The sequence below is a fragment of the Camarhynchus parvulus genome, chromosome 1A, assembly GCF_901933205.1.
Source record: "Camarhynchus parvulus chromosome 1A, STF_HiC, whole genome shotgun sequence".
Classification (NCBI taxonomy): Eukaryota; Metazoa; Chordata; class Aves; order Passeriformes; family Thraupidae; genus Camarhynchus; species Camarhynchus parvulus.
In genome coordinates this window covers 7,303,474-7,322,249 of record NC_044586.1, presented here as the reverse complement: position 1 = coordinate 7,322,249, position 18,776 = coordinate 7,303,474, and the positions used below count along the sequence as shown (strand labels likewise).

General features: G+C 41.6%; 1 protein-coding gene across 2 annotated transcripts in view; it reads right to left on the bottom strand.

The window, feature by feature from the left end:
• The window catches only part of PPARA (peroxisome proliferator activated receptor alpha), a 275,101-nt gene that overhangs the window by 171,980 nt on the left and 84,345 nt on the right, over nucleotides 1-18,776 (bottom strand). For both annotated transcript variants that reach the window (XM_030960338.1, XM_030960342.1), the window contains exon 3: nucleotides 14,874-14,937. The gene's annotated coding sequence lies outside the window, so the exon portion shown is untranslated. The remainder of the gene's footprint in view (nucleotides 1-14,873; nucleotides 14,938-18,776) is intronic.

Sequence of the window (18,776 nt, the reverse complement as noted above, 5' to 3'; positions counted from 1 at the left end):
GTGTCGTTAGGCGACCACATGAGGCCTCTGGCACAGGCTCTCCAGAGCCGACGACTAATGAACAGAATTTCCTGCAATCCGCTCATCATCAGCTTTTCATTTGGGAAAAAAACCCTACCAAAAAAAAAAAAAAATCTAAATCTCATGCAACGAGGCTAAAAGAGTATTTACAAGGCTATTTATATAAAGAGATATTACAATTAAAATCCTACAAAATGTGTAATTTAAACTCATCCGAGTGCTCCAAATAATGAAAGCATTTCCTACTGCAACACTGTGATTAACTCGCACGCGGAACCGCAGCTCCTCAGACAGAAATGGGAGTAATAAATACGCTCTATACAGTAATCGAAATACAGAACAACCATTTTTCAGAGCGCTCCAACTTCACACGGTTCTGTCTCCCCCGAGGACTCGGTCACTCGGCTCCCCCTGTCACAGGGCCGGGGTTTGTCTCGGGATTGCCTGAGCGCTCCCGGAGGCGCTCGCCGGGAAGCGAAGCCGCGAAGCGCTCGCACGGCACCGCCGCTCGGCGGGGCCGCGCCCGGGGCCGCGGGGGCCCTGGCTCGGGGCCGAGCGGGGCGCGCCCGCGCACGCACGCGGGGCTCGAGGGCGCGCACAAAGACACGCACGCGCGCGGCGGGAACGCGCGGGCCGGAGCGGCGCTCTGGCGGCGCTGCCCCCGCGCCCCGGAAACCCCCACGGCCCCAACGCCACGTTCCCTTCCCTGTTCCTCTTGTAATCGCTCCCTTCTTTTACATCCAGTTGCTTCAGAATTCCACCTGTGACTCTCTGGCCATTTATTCCCATTTAATCTTTAATTCCCTTGGTTATTTCTTAGCATCACTTACAGTCCTCTGCAGACGGGCCCTTTATTTGGCTGGGGGATGTGTGGAATAGATGGACTGTGCACTAAACTAAAGCACCTTCTTTTGTGAAGCCAAGCACACATTCATTTGACTTATTAATCCCCTTTTTTTTTTTGCAGAGTATGAATTCTGGCTGTCACCTGCTGGGTGGCTCCAGCAAGCAGAATTTATCCAGGCACAAATCAGGCCAGGTATGCTCCATCTCCTCAGCACGCTCAGTCTGCAGTATGGTACCAAATTCATCCTGAGCAGCTGTAATCCCACTGGCACTATTCAGCACATCCATCCACGTTCTTCCCAATGACAGGAAAGGACAGGCTGCCAACTGACACAAATTCCTTTAGAGAGCCCCACTTTTTAGGACCTGCTAGATAATTATTACTCATATTAGCAATTTTCCCCACCTGCATGTTAACAGATGTGTGTTTGTCAGAGTCCTCCTATTTCCTCTAAAGCATTTGGTGACTTGCAGAGAGCTGAAACACCAGTGGGCTTATCAGGGACGATAAAGTTTTGTGTTTTTCTTCCTACTGCTGACATTCTATAAAAGTTTTTGCTGGCTGTAATCTGTTTATCCTTGTAATAGGTGAAGCCACACTGGGCAACTCAGTGAAGTCATGCTGTGACTACCACTGTCAGGAACATTTTCATCCCTTCACAGATCAGAATAAAGCATATTCTGCCATGCAATATGAAGAGCAACTTTTCACACCTGAGGGCTTTGCATTTGAGTTGAATCCAACAAAGAAGCAAAGTGCAGACCAAGCAAACCACAGCCCATAAAGACTTAGAAACACAGGCCCCAGTTCTTTAGATACGTGTTTGGCTTTAGAGGCTAGAGAATTCTTTGGAGGACATAATCCTTTAGCTACAAAAATACTAATAAATACTCAAGTCAAAGTGAGTAAAATCCTTTCTTTACTTACAAAGTTTGCTCAGTGTTGTCACAAGAGCAAATACCAAATAATTTGTACAAGCAGAAGTTGCACATACCAAAATGTTCTTCATTTTCATGTCTTTTACTGCTTTTCTTTGGTTTAAAGTAGCAAGGCATTGTCAGAGCTAATACAATACAAAGTCAAACTCAAGGATGGAACATAGCAGTAGGACTTTAATTTCTCTATATAAATTAATTTTTAGAACATGTAAAAACATGCTTTTAAAATAATTAAAGGTATACTGAGGGTATTCAAGATGGAAAAGTAAGTCACAATTTTAGTATATTTTTTCTCATTTTTATCTACATATTCAATTACAAACTTCCCAGTATTATGAAGCTTATGGGAATTGGCTAGTGATTCCAAACTCCACATGCTGGTTTAAAATTCTCTCTCTACGGTTTGTAGCTCAAAGGGGTACGAGGAAGCAGCATGGTTGTAGATTATTAAATTCTAATGGAAAAAATACTCCCTTAAAATTCTTCATTGCTTATTAAATGATCCAAAAATGAGAGGTGGGGCTGGCATAACTGCCAGGTGGAATGATTGCCAGATACCTCTATTTGAAGACTGCATTTTCAGTTGGTTAAAGAGTTTGCCAAACTCCAACTGTTTGGCTGCAAACAGCCCTCACCAGGTGTGTGCCTCGGGGATGACTTGTTTGAAAATCTTCAACCAAACATCTTAGGCCTTTCTGAGAAGGAGCCTATTGAAGACTGTTTGGTCATGCTGCCTAATTAGGGAAAGCTCTTCTTGGAGAAGCTCCTGCTTGCCCCTGTTTGGAGCAGGGGTTAGGATGGGAGTGCCCTGGTAAGGAGGTGGAGTTTGCTGCTTCACTCCGGCCAGGCTGCCAAGGTGAGAAAGCCTCAGCTTGTGTTCCCTGGCCAGGAGCTTCCTGAGGTTTGACAGAGAAAATCACAAAGCCCTCACTTTCATAAACCATGCTGCTGGTGAGATGGAGACAAACTTTCTGCCTGACACCAGAGCTCTGTCATTCCAAGGGATGGTGGAACTGTCTGCCTGACTGCCACAAAACCACCATCCTCTGCTCTTAACATCTCCTCTGTGGCATTCAGACAGCCCAGTGCAAACTGTTCGATTTCAGTATGGAAGAACTGAAACTATTAAAGCAGAATACAAGGAAAAGAAGGGAGAAGGGCATCAGTAAAGTGACGGAGACTGGCAGAGCAAGGGATGTAGGCTGGCTGCAGAAGGTGGGAATAGACTCTGTCTGAGCAGGGAAGTTAAAGCAATTTGCAAAAAGAAGCTGGGCATCTTGGCTGGGGAAGCAAATGGGGGCAGGTAGAGAACAGACAGTGCTGACAAGGCAGGGCACTGTCAGGGGAAAAGAGGGAATCACCAACAACTGTGTTGTTTATGGAGATGCTTGAAATAGAGAATTATCTTCTTATTGCCATCAGATGGCTCAAGTAGCACTGTGGGATGGTTCAGAATATTCCACTCCTCCTGATGACTCATTTGGATCTCAGTAGACTGCTACAGGATAAAATCTCTGCTCATGCCATTTGCTCACCTAACTTGCAAAAAACTACTTGCTCAAGCATGTGCACTGACACACAGACACATGCATACACATGTCAGAGCTATATTGAAACAATGGTTAATCTTGTTCAAAGAGGATTAAAGTGTATAGAATTCAGTAGAGAAAAACAGGAATAAAATCTGCTGTGCAGCAAGCAGCATTTCTTGTATACAATTCTCACTTGCAGGCCTTCCATCTTTTCTGCTGGGGCCCAGCCTCAGGAACTGGGTGAAACAAAACAATGCCATTATTGGTGGCTACCCTATTTTGTATTCTCCTCACTAACAAGGTGCAGTTCTATGTCTTATTTGCTGGATGCTTCTCAAACTACCCATCAGAGCCTGAATTACAAGGTTTTCCTGTGGCACAATTTACCACTGTGGTCTTTGGATGCTTCTCAGAGATCCTCTAATTCATATTCACAGAAATCCCATGAGCTGAAGGAGAGACACCACCCACAATTTAAGGGTAAGACTTTGGCACAAGCATCCTCTCCATCCTGGGAGCCCAAACTCCTGGTAAGCACCACACACACTGGCACTGTGTGCTCTAAGCACCTTTCCCCTGGACCCTCCTGGCAGGGGAAAACCCTTGCCAGAGTTCACAACTAAGGAGCATATGAGGAGCCAATATTAACTGACTTATAATTTGAGTGTGTTAAAAACAAAAAGTAAAATACCTGCCCTCGTGGATTTCTGCCAAATACATGCCCTTTGTTCTATACAAAGCACAGTTCTGAAGCAAGCACTACCAGGCACTAGGAGGTTAGGGAGCATTTCTCATCATCCCAGCTTAATAAAACTGGTTTTCTCAGCGTTATAGTGCTGGAACACAATATAAAATAAAATCAGTTTTAAAAACTATTTTCTATCCTTTAGCATCTTCTTTTTAAGTAAGTATTAGGATTGGGGAAGGTTTGTCCTGGGGGGTGACTTTATGGTGCTTATATCCCCATTCATCTGTTTAGGCCAGAAATAAGTTTTGCACCTTAAAGACAGGTTCTGAGAGCAAAGAGGGGGAGAGAAGAAGCGAGGAGTTTGTTTTCAGGAACTGCACTCACTCCTTCTCATTCCTGCTCCTGGACTGTGTTGTCTGCAGCATGGACAGACAGCAGGACAGGGCTCTCCTTTGCTTTTAGTTAGTTTAGCTAGCTGAGGCAGAGAAGTTCCCTGGACTGCGGTTTTTCTTTTCCTTGGACCTGTTTAACCCTGCTCTGGACAGAACACCCAGCAGAGCACGGGCAGCTCCAGCTGTGGGCACCGGGCCGGGCCTGGGCCGTGGCATTTCCAGCACTGGAGGGACTGAGCAGAGACTGAGTGAGCTGAGCTACAGCCCACCAAGGGACTTCCTGAGTTTCTCATCTCTGTGGAGCAGCAAGAGGTTTTATTGTTTATTATTGTTCATTTTTTTTTTGTACTGGTGAATGCTTTACCTGTTAAATAAACAGGTTTTTTCCACTTTTTTCCAAAGAAATATCTTCCTGAACCACTTGGGTGGGGGGCCACTTGAATCTGCTTTCTAGAGGAACCCCTTTAGAGGTTTACTCCCAAATTTGCCCTAAACCAGGACAGACTCAAACTTTGTACACTTGGCAATTCCAGTAATGCTTTGGGGAGTTCATGGGCTGCTGAGCATTGCTGGTTTGCATCCAAGCAGACACAGTGGGCACTAGCTGAGATCCACAGCTCCTGTAACTGGGATCCACACAGGCTCACTTGTGTGTGCTGAACTGAGGGCAAGGACTACCAAGTGACCATCAAAACCACCTGCCAGGCCAAAGTCAGGTTTCCTTTTCCTTTGGCACAAAAGGAAGACTGGGAGGCTGCAAGGAATGCACATTCCTTTCACACTGCCCGAGGCAGGAGGATCCAGGTCAGGGCAGCAGGGAAGGCCACAGTGCACTTACTGGCTTGTCTGAGTTTGTGGTTATTTTGGATTATTGTTCCAGTAACACTTTTTTCAGCTTCTTCTGAATTTTCATCCTTCCTGAGTATTTTCAGTGTTTTGAATGTGCCTAGAGCTGAAAGCTGTATTTCAAAGAAACCTGTAATAACATGAACGCTTATGCTAACTTTTACAGGATCCTTCAGACACCCCTGGAAGCAAACCTCTGAATGGGAAAAATCCAGAAATCACAGGCAATATGCCTTCTGCAGTTAAATGAGAGAATATTTAGAAAGAAAACAGTCTTTCAAGGTGAATGAGTTTGGCAAGAACTCACTGCAAAGAGATGGAACCATAAATTCCTTTTTGCACAGCACAGGAGACCCTGAGCCCCAAAAGGCAGCTGAGTCTTTGGCAGAATGAGCTTCTACATTGCAGCATAATGATGCCAACAGCAAGGACCTTGCACAAAGTGTGGTCAGGTGGCACCTTCCAGGAGGACACATGGTATGTTTTGGTGAAGAGCAAACAGTTGCCTGAATATATGCTAGACACAAATTACTGAAACTCTGAGGATATGGGCAAAATGTTGCTATTTCAAACACTAAGAACAGCATCTTCTCAATAGAATGGTGGTGGCCTTTTGGGGTGGAATGTTCTTGGCACACTGTCAGAACCTGAGACGAGCCTCGCTCAGGGCAAGCTTGACCAAGGCTAACAAAATTATTCCACGAGAAAAACAGTTAAAGCAGTCCAAACAAAATCTGTAAAGGACTCGAGTATTATTTTGAAGACATTCTTCTGATATGGAGAAAGAAAAATTCAAGTTCCTCCCTACCAAGTATTTTTTTCATTCTTGCATCAGCTCAGCACTTCTATGTCACCAGAAATATACTTACAAAAATTTGCTAAAATCACATTCTGGAATCCTAAATTACCTATGTGGAAGAAATGTCCTAAATCATCTAGAACTGTTGGCTAATATGTGAGCATTTTCAATGAAAAAACCCCAACAAAAACAAACAGAAGAACCTGAATGTGAAAACAGTTCTTTCATTTTACTACAGAATGCTGGATTACTTCTGATAAAACATGTAATTTATAAAAATCTGTTTCTTTGGAGAAGGTACAATTCACCCCCTGTACTCTCATAATTAAGAAAAAATAAACCTGGTAAGTGATTTATTGATGAAAAAGTAGGGAAATGAGGAGTTAAACATCCTATGTTCACAATGGACACTGTTAATTTTGAAAGGTGAAAAGGCAAGTGGGAAAAAAAGAAGCTTAGGAGATGAGAAGGTACTGGAGCTTCCTTTTTAATGTCATTTCCAACACTCAGATGCAGGTAATCCTCTGTATAAAAGTCATGTTCTTCTTATCTAAACCTTGTAACAGCAGTATTCATATCTTCCAGAACAAGACATACACTCTTAGAAAGTAAAGGGTATTGGCTGATACGCAAGTAGAAAAATAATGGAAGAAGTGGGATAAACCCTGAGACATTCCTCTTTCAATGGATTTAAAAAGTCAAAATCAACCACCCTTAAATTTAAACCAACCTATCCAAGTCTTATTTCCTAGCTTTGGTTTCTTTTTGTCACAACATTGATACTGAAAAGTGGATGTTGGTTGATGAATTTACTTGTAGCACAGGAGTGTATGACAAGCAATGTTTCCGCATTTTGTCGTATGTCATTAGTTTCCTCCCCATAAACCATTCAGGCTGTCACTCAAAGATACCTTCCATGTGTTTTTTTTTTAGTCTCAATAGATTAAATTTTGAATTATTTAAAAATAAAGAGTGAAAAATGAGATGGTGTAGTGAAATCTGGGTTTATTCAATTGCACTTTTAAGGGTATCCTGATATTTGAAGAAGTGGCCCAGCACATTCTGCCTGCTTGTTTTGATACAGATACATCTGTCAGGAATTCATGCACAAGCTTGTACGGGAGTCCCAGGATTGTGTGTGTTTTAAAAGAAATCTGTACTGGTCTGCTCCCAATCTAAATACACTTGTGACTAAAGCTCTCACATGCAGATAGAGATCTAGCAAACCAAAGTATGTTTCCAGGAGCTGTAACTTATAGAATTTACATACAAAATCTAACAGGTGATTGAAAAAAAAATACATCAAAGAGTACTTGAACTCTACTGTAATACCTGCTATTAGATCTTATTTTATTGAATGATTCATGCCTTACTGGCTTTTCTAGATTTGGTTTTATATTTCTGCCTTGCTATTTTAAGATGCACTATCTTTAATCCAAAAACTGCCATCCTACCTAAACCTATTTAGAATTTTCTATGATTAAATTTCATTGAATGAAGATTAGTGAGAATTATGGCTCTTTCACAGCACAGTCTGAGGGAACACACCAACCACAGCTTGACATAACCCAAAAATGCCTTGCCCACCCTTACATTTTATAACATCAAGATGTGAAGCTGCAAAATTGGAAGGATTTTTTTCTTAACTGAGAAAAACCAGTGGGAGACACACTGATTTGTGTTCAGCTTGCTCCTCACAGCAGAAAGCCTTGCAGTTTTCATACATTCATGTGTTATTTGTGCCACGTGCAGAACACAGGACATGTCACTTCTGTAGAGATGGAACCCAGATCTCAGGGTGGGAGGGAGCTCAAACCAGGACATGCTTCAACCACAGACCAGTTCCCCTGGAACTTGACTGCTTTGCAGGAAATTCTCTGATTTGGAGCCACCACAGATGGCTCAAAATCTCTCTGCACATGCAATTAGCAGAAAATGAGCAGAAAATTGCCATTATTTGGAAAAGACCAGGGCAATAACTGAAAATAGTCCATTAAAGGTTTTACATCACATGCTTTCTTCACTTCAGATAAAATCCCACTCCCTATTTAAGAACTCCTAGAAATTATTTCCTTGGTCATTTAAGGAAACTGGAGCATACTGTGTGGTTTGAAGTTACCTGAATTCCTGAACATTTGAGGCAGCAGCAGTGGAGAGGGACTCTGGGCCTGATGGTGTTGAGTGCTTAGCAAAAACAAGGACTTTGATTCTAATGCCTTTTGAGCAACAGCTCTTTTTACAAAGTAAGTAAAAATCTTACATATTTGTAATATACAATCTCAAATTTTAGTTGAAGGAATAGCATTTAAAAGTTATTTCTCTGCGGAGCAGTTAACAAGTATTAATTTAAAAAACCCACATCCCCTTATTGATTAACATAAAGGAATAATTTTCCTTTAAAAAATGCATGTAATAGTTTAATCTGATTTTCCCCCCAAAGTTCTGAGTTAGTGCATGATTTTTTCTAATGGAAAATCTCAGTATGCCTTTTCTGCAATGAAAATATTTAAAAGATAAAATTCTTTAAAAATATATTTTCTTACATTGCTAATTCCTGATAATAAAAAAAAAATCTTCTTATGCTCACCATATTGAGCTCAGCATTTTGTAAATAGAAAAGTTTAAGATTAAAAAAGTCCATGTGCGTGAGGTTTGTTGAATAAAAATACTCCAGTTATTGGTCAGTTAATCAGTTATATCAGAGTACATGGTAAGCAAGTTCACATTCCTTTAAAACAACAGCTTCTGGTTTTGAGGTGTATTTTAGTGGCAAAAGAATATTAGTTGCACTATGGGTTGTTGATTTATTGAACTGTAAGAGGACACAGCCTCAGACACTACCTAAACTGTGCAGGTGCTTCTTTGCCAATATTTCAAAGTGTGTTTAGCTGAATGAGCATATTTTCAACATTACAACAGGGTGGAGTCACCTCTGCCCTTGACCAGCACTTCATGGGAGCTTTGATACAAAAAGGCCCAAAGTTATACATGGGGGAAAACAGGCATTTTCCACCCTCCAGCAACCACCCTAATAAAGAGCACGAGAGAACCTGATGTCATGAGGAGTCCCTTGGGAGTTTCAGGTCTCTTCCTCTTCTCTTTCCCCTTTCCTTCTCCCTTTCCCTTCCCCTCACTGAGCTCTCACACCACTCCATAGGCTGTGTGACATTCAGGATGTTTTCTTTCACCTGAAGTGGCCTCAGTGGCTCAAGCAGCCCCTGAGGAAGGGCTCTGTCCCCTCTGCCACCACTCCAGTGCCAGAAGCAGCAGATGAGAGAGGGGCTGGCCCCAGCTCTACCCCTGCAGAGCAGCCCACACGCTCTGAAGACACTGCACCAACCACCTGAGGACACGTCCTATTAAACTCTGCTCATCTCACCCCCTGAGTTTTCTCATTTTTCTCACTTTTTTTTCCAATCCTCTCCTATGTCCCACGAGCATGAGGGAGTGAGTGGCTGCGTGGGGCTGAGTTTCCATCTGGGGTTAAACCATGGCAGAGTTTCTCACACAATGAAACCCTTGTTCAACTGCAGAGGGAAAGGCTACTAAAATGACAAAGCAGAATCCATACAGCAAACTACAGAAGAAGCTTCCCCACCCTTCTCTTTCCAGATTTCAGAGGAGGTCCTTTGCTGGGCTGGTCTGAACATTGGTAACTCAGTGAGTGTCAGGCTGTTCTACATCACCCTGGGGCCTGGGCTGTGCAGGGATAAGGCTGGAGGCAAACACCCCCCTGAGGACTGCTCTGACACAGTCTGGTTACCTTGCTGGAGGGGAGACAGTGTCTGGGCTTGAGCTGTCATTCAGTTTAACCATCTGGCATGGAAAAGCAGAGCATGTGGCTCAGGACTGCAAGCTCATACTTGTTTCTAAGTCATCATTGGCCAATACCTATTCCAAGCTCCTTGGTGAATATTTGAACACTTACACAGACATTGTGAAAAAAAAAAAAGAAACTTTTTTTCATGGAAAAATGACTGTGTGTATCAATTGTGGGGCAAGCATCTTCCACTTCAACAAAAACTTGGCCAATGCAGTGGTCAAGGTATAAAAGACTGCAAAGTGCAGTGCATTATTTTCAACTTTAGTCACTTTTTTTTTTTGATGGGTTTAGTTGTCATTAGTTATCTGTTACCTGCTCTCCAGAATTTACTACTGATATTCATTAGTGTTACAGAAGTACTTGAAATATCTTCTGAATTTTAGGGCACTGCTGTGGTACTGTGCACTTTGGAAAATGTACAGGGTTAATACAGATATCAAAGAGGAGAAATACAATACAGGGTAAGGCTGGGAGCAGAAGCAGTGGTTTGGGAGATGTGTTGCATCTTTTGGGAAGAAGGAGAGGCTAAGAAATAAATTAGAATGCTGCCTTTAAAACAAGCTTAGTAACACAATGTAAAACTAAAGTAGTATCTCTGACTTCACAGGTCCCTTTAATTCAAGAGGTGTGGGATTTAGTGTCACCTGTTGTTATTTCAACCTTAAGGTAACCAAATATTGGAAAATATAAATAAAAATGGGGGAGGAAGGAAAACAGAGCTACAACAACCCTGCAGCTAATTGAAGAGTGCTCCCTGAGAATAAGATTTTCTTTCTAAAATATGAGTCAAAACTAATCATAAGAGCATGATGTGTGGTACTTTCACCATGGCTGGGCAAATAATGCTCTTTTACGTTGATTGTGTGACGCTGGTATTTGGAGCCATCACCGTAACAGTTGCATTTGCTTGGGATGATCAGGAACAATTAAAATGTTTCATTTGAAAGAAAACTCATGCAACTCTTTATTTATTATTTAACTAATGGGAGGGGCTCTCATCTAGAAATGTTCATCTATTATTTAGAAAGGAAAATGCAGTACTGTGTTTTGTTTCATACATCAGATGATTTTCTTATCTGCAAGAGCTGAATGTAACAGTTTATAAATGAACAAAAATAGCTTTTGAAAGGTACTACAGTATTTTCCAAATGACAGAATATCTCTGAAAAAAAACACATTATGCCTCAAACATTCCCTACCCAAAATACAAGATTGTAAATACATAGCATTATTTCACACAAGGAAGTTATGATGTTAAACCTGCAAAGATTTGTTTTCTGTCTATAAACATGATATGTAGAAGGTCTGTCCTGGAGATTTTCCCACCTGCCTGGGCCCATGAAAGCCCTTGAGGCCTTGGCCAGAGTATCCTCAGCCAGAAGGATTAGACTGTCGGTGCAGAATGCCCTACACTGATTATAATGGGATATGATGCTCTGGAAAAGTCTGATTTTCCCCTAAGCCACCTGGCTACTAACTAAGCTTTTTCACACCTCACTTTTTTGTCAGCTTAGGCTCACTCTCCTTGCTCTCTGATGCATCCAAAACTATGGAACTAAAGTCAATTTTTATGCAGGTCATTCTGTCTACATCCTTCCACCCATTACCTTATCATGTGTTATGTATTTCTGAGGTTGCAACTTACTTACAGCATTTATTTGCACAATTTTACATCAGAAGAGTTCCTGCTGAGATGCCCTGAACTCCACAGATCAGAGTTCCCCAAGTCTCTGGTTTCTTTAACTTCTCTGGAGGCTGAACCAGGGGTGATGCCTCTACAGCTGAGCCATTCCAAACTCCTTTTCCACCTGCCCCCTGCTAAGCAGGACTCACACGTACTGAAGGGTGGAGGCCTGCATGCCCAATTCACATGGAATTTTTGCAGAGCAGCCTGCAAGTGACAGATCCATCAAGCATTGCTTTTGAAGAGCAGCTCCCAGTCTTCCCTGCCAACTACTAGTTGGGAGGCAGAAATTAGCCAAGATATAGAAGTTTTAAGGCACATCAGGAGGCTAAAAGCACAGTGCATATTTGTAACTTTTCATTCAGGGTGTAGATTTACCAAATTTCAAGTGCCACAGGATGTTTATTGTGTGTGTTGTCTGTAAAATGACATTACTAAAACATCTACTTTCAGAAGGGTGCAAAGGCCAGCACACACCATCAGCAGAGGACAGGACACGTTCTTTATACATCCATAAAGTTTTCCTATACACTTGTGGGTGAACTTGCTTGCACTCCATTATTATATCCAGAGACAGTAGCCAGCAGCTATTCAGAAGCGCTCAGAAAATGTGTTAGCAAGTAGCAAGTGAATTCATTTTTCTGTTTGAAAATTCTTTTAAGAACTAATAAACTACAATAACAACAGAACCTTTGGCACTCTTACTCAGACCAACGTTTGGACACCTGACATGCACAGTGAAGTGGGACAGCATCTGTCACCAGCCCACGTCACACAGTTAACACAGCATCTCCCTGCAGCTGGGAACTACTTGGATGGACACAATTTCTGTGTGGAGAACTTCCCTGCAGGAATGGGAGCACACAGTCCCCACAGCTTTTCCCTGCCAATACCAGAACTCCAGGTGTGCAGCTGGCCCTCCCTCACTGCCAGTGGGAATCATACCTGTGAAATAATCTCCCAGATACTTCAACCCACGGTACATTTAACTACAAGACACTGGTGGCATAACCAGATTTATGAGTCTCCTTGAGTTATGCAATGCTGACAGAAATGCTGATACAACCTACATTAGTCTCAACATTTTAACACCAATTACTTTGGTTACCAAAGGTTTTGCTGTGCAAAGATCAGAGTGCTAGTAAGTGTTAAACTCCCTAAAAATATTTTGCACGTTTCTTATGCAATGGAATGCTACAATTTTCCAAAGTCTGGTATCTCAACACTTTTATAGACTTGAATCTGTAACTTGCACTCAAGTGAGTGCCACCTGAGGAATAAAACTCTCTGTTATTCTACCAAATTACCTGATCCTCAAACTCTGCCACTGATTCTGGACTGAATACTGTAACTACTGTAATTCTTTACTTAGAAAAAAACTTATTTGTGGTAGATAATACTTTTCTGTTAGATTTCTGCCCTTCTGAGGAAACATAACATTTTGCAGATTAGAGGAGGTAATGAAAGAGCTAGATTAATGCAAAAAATGCATGAACAGCAATTTCTCTAGCTGATATCACCATGCTGCTAAACAGGATAGCAACAAAAAATCCATAGCATCTACACAGCACCAATATGTACACCTGTAAGCTTATATAAAGAAAGCATGTTCATCAGAAAAGAGCCAACTACATTTGGTTCTTGTTTTTGGTTCATTTTTGCATTGTTTAGAAGTACCTACTTTTAGGTGAAGCATTATAAAATGCATTTCAGAGCAAATTATTCACCTGTATTTACTGCATAACTTAAAATCTTCTAGCAGCAGATGCACACAGAGAAAGACAGAGTGGCTGCAGAACCAGAGTCACCATCATTAAAAGTATTTAAAATGAAGTATTAACCTTTCATGGCAATTATTCTTTGAGTGACCTCCCCACACTATAAGAAGTGCCTAGCTAGAGCTTTCCCTCCAGCAGCAGCACTCTGACCTCACCCAGGGAAGAGAACACTCCCCACGAGACATGCCAGAAGGAGCCCCAGCCAAGCATGGCATCTCCCCCTTCAGACACCCAAAATTTACACAGAGTGGTCAGACCTGGCCACATTCCAGGCTCACATTCCCTGCAAAGTAAAAATCCTTTGGTTATGTCAAAAAAATCCCAGAGGGACTATATACAACACCTAACTCACTTGCATTTCAGGCAAATACAAGTCCAGTAAATGCAACAAGTGCAAATCTCCCTTCCAAGGAAAAACAATTTATATTAAATGTATATGGCTGGAAATCCCCTCACTGCCTTTCCCACATATTTCTATGCCGCACTTTTATTTACTCATTCTCAGTCTGTGGTTGCACCGTCTCACAGGTCACCTCTAAGTGTCAAAGCTGGTGCTAATGTGGTGACAGCAGGAAGGGCATGGAGGGGTCAGGCTGATCTACATCTTGATACATGGAAAGAAACAATTTTTCTGTGTCTCACCAGTTTCCTACCCTGGGTTCATCTTCAGGCCCCCATATGCCATTGCACCCTTCCAGCTTCCACTCCAGCGGCTTTCAGCTGCTGCACACAATGCAGCTGTGCGTGCCACAGAACAGTGCAGTGGGACAGGAGAACCATGGTCACAACTAAACCCACTTCTGTTTAGGTTTGGTGTTGTTAAGTGTACAAAACATCCTGTTCTTACAGGGGGCATTTGGTGAGAAATACAGCTCAATAACAATATTAGCAAGGGAGATATTTCTTATATGGGACAGGCCTGGGGCTCCTGTGCTCCTTTCTGGCAGGGCCAAGGAATTCAAAATTTGTCAGGTGCAGCTGCTCTGTGTGCCTCTGACTTGAACTTAGTGAAGGGACAAACAAACAGCAATCAAAAGGAAACTGTCCTCCTCCACCCCAATTCCTCAAAGAACTCTTGCTCAAGAGTTGTGTTGACACCAGAAATACCCTTAAACTCCTGTATGCAGCAGAAATGAAAAGGGATCAAGCAGTGCCATGATTTCTGCATTAATATAATTAAATTAATTTCAAATAGTGTTCTTAGAGGCCATCTGCTCAGAGGCCATATTTCATTGTGCAGTTAGTCCACATGGATGTGCACCAAGCAGTGAAGTACTACACAAAATTCTACAGAAGTTTAGGTTTTAGATTGTCCTCCCTCCTCATCCAAGCTCCTTGGGATGAGGGCCTCTCCTGGCACAGGGATAACCTCCCTGGGAAGGTGAGGCTCAGTGGGCTGTTGGCAGTGTCAGGGCATGGAAATACTTGTAAATCCCTGGCTTTTCTGGATGTCTACAAATTGCACGATAACACAATGAGGAAAAGGGCCATTTCTTCTAATACTGACGTATCCCATGTATCTTACCTCTTCAGAGTTTGTTGCTAGGGTTTGAACACAGCCATCAGCCCTGAGGCAGACCTAGCAGGTGCTGAAAAACATAAGGGGAGAGATTCACTGATCATAAGATCAGTATTGGGGAAAAATAAAAAAAAAAAAGAGAACAAGTAGAGGAAAACTAAAGCACCAGGTAAGAAAATCCCATGCCCTTTTTCCACCTTAAAATAAAGCAATTCTCCAAGGCTGATTTATTATTTTTTCTCTCTAGAAAACTGCAAAATCTAAACAACCTTATCCATGGGGTCTCTCACAATGCACACCTAATTAAAGGATTTGTCATCATCCAAAATTACTGTGATATATCAGTGTTCTGCTTGCTCCTCTTCTGTGGCACTGAAATCTCAATATGCAATTCCTGTATTTTCCCTCCACTATTCAAAACCAATTCCACAAAACTAAACCAAACTAAACAAAACCCAAAATTCCACCTATCGATCGTGGCTGCAATTGCCAAAAAATCCACTGCAGTCCAGGACACCCAAGGGCATCCAAGCTGTGCCTGCAACTTTTGCTTTCACTTAGGAGTGATCCTAGGGGTTTAGGAACTGGTGGAAACCACACCAATAAAAGCACAAAGTAACGTAACAGCTGCGTTTCCGACACTAGCGTTTATATAAATACAGCATCTTTCACACTAGGTCAGAAAACAGTGGGTATTTTTATAAAAATAAATCTGTTTTCTACAGCAAGCAAACCATTAGAGACTCTTCAGTTTGTGTACTTCTCACCTCCTTAAAATTCCAGAAACAACGGAAGAGCACATGCGGATGTATACACACACACACACGTCAATTAGAAGAAAAATGCCAAGAAATGATTAATGTGGTATATCTGATGCACTACGAAAGAATTAGTCACTTTAAAGAATAAAAAAAATTGCCAAAAAGAAAGCTTTTTGAGTGCATCCTGTACCAAAACACTCAGCAGGGTTTGAGAGAAAAAGAAAAGAGAAATTTTTTATTATTCTAAAATAAGAATATAGTTACATGTTTACAATGTAGCTGAGATGCATTGTTGCTCTTCATCTTTTTTCAGAGCTAGCTACAAAGAAGCTTCCAATACATCACATCCATGATTATGAAGACACTTAAAATCCCAGAAAGGGACTTATCGAATTACCTTTGATTACACTGAATGTTTTACAGTCAGATCACTGCTCACCTGCATCCAGAACTTAATGCTAAAGGAAATAATTTGTGAATGAAAGAGCTATTTTGTCACATGCAAAGTGCTTTATGCCTTGCAAATTGTTGGGAAAAAAGTAGGTAAATCCTCCACCCCCCAACCCTGTTGTTGCTCTAATATGATTGAATACAGGTGCTAATACTATACTAATTTTGTATCCAAGAGTCATAACTGAGATGCTTGTAAGTATGAAGCACATGAGAAAGTTAGAAAAAAATCTTTGATTCAGATAAAAGGCTGCAGCCAAAACCTTGGAAATTGCATTTCTCTGCATCTTTGTCTGTACCCAAACCTTAGCAGTGCCTGGAGATGGTGGGATTCAGCCTGTGGTTTCACTGGGTGGATGGTCCTCACCCAATCACTGTATTAAATATTTATTTGTCCATTTTGAAGCTAAGATTCACATTAGATTTCAGAGCATGACTACATCTGCAGTCAGGTTATCGCTGTTCCTTTACTAGATACTAAAGCCACAGGAGCAGTATGTCTGTAATTGTGGAAAACATTCTTAACAAATCGATCATGATTGCATTTTAAAAATTATTTTACGACTGGTAAAATATTTTGATTAATAAAATAGTTAAAACTATTTTAGTCAAAATATTTATTTAGTAAAACACACCAAACTGTTTTTATAAAAAGTCAAAAAACCCTCCATCCAAATGATGACATGTTCTCAGACTGATTTCCAGCAATGGACAATTTTATGCTGTTTGCACCACATCAGTAGTTGTGTAAGCTGAAAAAGAAGGTTCTTAACTATTTTTTTGGTGCTTGCTAGTATTCTAACTGTGGAATCTTTTTCAATTATTCCAGACTATCTTCCCCTCAGTACTTTATGTGATTTTTAAAAATGTTTATTTTAGGAGCTGCTTTTTCCCGAAAAGATTTAATATTTTGTAAACATTTCCATGTAAAACATGCTTTTGCTCTCTGCATGTGTCTTACCCAAGCTGGCATTTAAAATAACGTTCCCAACTGGATTTCCAAGGGTCAGATGCAACTTGGCAAGGCAGAGACAATGAGCTGATTATACCTTTGCATTTGGTTTGGGGCGATTGTTTGCAGCCAGTGCAGCTGAAGAGTTAAAGCCATGTGCTGAATTTAAATCTATAAACATGAACGATGGTGCCAAGTTGGCAGCCAATCCTGCATTCAAAAGGAACGGGGCTCCCTGGCTGCCCCGAGGAGGCAGCAGGAGGAGGGGGAGCTGCTGCCTCCCCAGGCTGCACATGCGATGCCCCCAAACAGCCCCTACTTTGCAGAAAGACTCTTCACAACAGAACAAGAAAGGTCACAGTTTGCATTTCAATGAGCATATTAAAAGGAGATCTGGCATTATTTTATTCCTTCATAAGAAAATTCTCAGATCTCAAGCTACAGCTATAAAGATAAGTGGTTTTTGTAACTGAGTTAAAATCAGTCCCGCTCAAGCGGGGCTTACGGGTTTCAGGGAAATGGGCTACAGCGAGGCAGCCTGGAAATGAGATGTCAGCTCCCAGCAAAACTGCAATAGTATCCTGCACAATGCGTTCAGACACACCATTTAAAATTCAAAATGCAGCTTGGAAGGAATCGAATTACAGTGGATAAATCTATATTTCATTTCAAGAACTGCAAAAGGCCATACCTTCTCTAAAACGAGAGGATGAACAACAAAGCTAAAGAAATGCTTTCTTTGGGAAAGAGTCTTTTTTAGTATGTATTTTAAGCTTTGATTGCAAGCTCTCAAAAGATAAGGCTGTTGGTGATACACCAAAGTTTTCAGGAGATATCTTTATGAGTGTACATTAAAGCTATATGAACAGCTTTCAGTTTTTTGAATCCTAAAAGATGCCAACTCTTTTTCAGGCTATACACAAATGAAGGTCTCCACACCATCTCTGCATCTAGCTAAGCAGGAAACATTTCAGGATGTAACCCAAACATACCTAAATAGAAACAGGAAGAAAAAAGAGCACCCAAACCCAAACCAGAAGGGAGATTAAGCTAATGCAATGTTTTCTGTTAAAGGACAAATGTCATCTTTTATTCAGCTGGGCTCTTTTTCACAGAAGAGAAAAAGCCGGCAGCACTGAGTGCAGTGGTGAGCAGTGCCCTCTCACTGCCTCCAGACGCACGGACATTTGATTTGCTGCTGATTAGTGTGGGCAAAAGAGGGGGGGGAAAGCTGGCATCAAGTCACATCCTCCATCTTAGTCCCAGCTGGTACCAAGCTCTGAAGGAACAAAGCGACTTCAGACAGCGCGATCATATATTCATGACCAAGAAGAAATATAAAAACCAGCACGTTTGAATTCCTGACAACCATAGAAGAATAGTGCATTGGCATGTTGAATTTTTCCAGCCAGCCTTTGCTGACCTATAAACCTTTGTGACTGGAACAAATGCAAATAGAGCTGACTTGCCTCCCAAACTACTGAACGGTATTCAAGCCGAGTTGTGTCTAACAGGCTAACAATAACCCACTGTCCCACCCATGCAAAACACACAGTCTGGGAAAAACAGCTTTAGAAAAGCACTTGACGGAGACATAAAGTGCAGACTATGCCAGAAAAAAAAAGCGCCATCTTTCTTTTTTTATACTTCACCTAAAATTCCACAATATAAAGTAATACGGACTAAAGTTATCTAACTATTAAAAGAAGAGTGCACATTTTTAAAAATAGGCTGGAAATTGGCAGC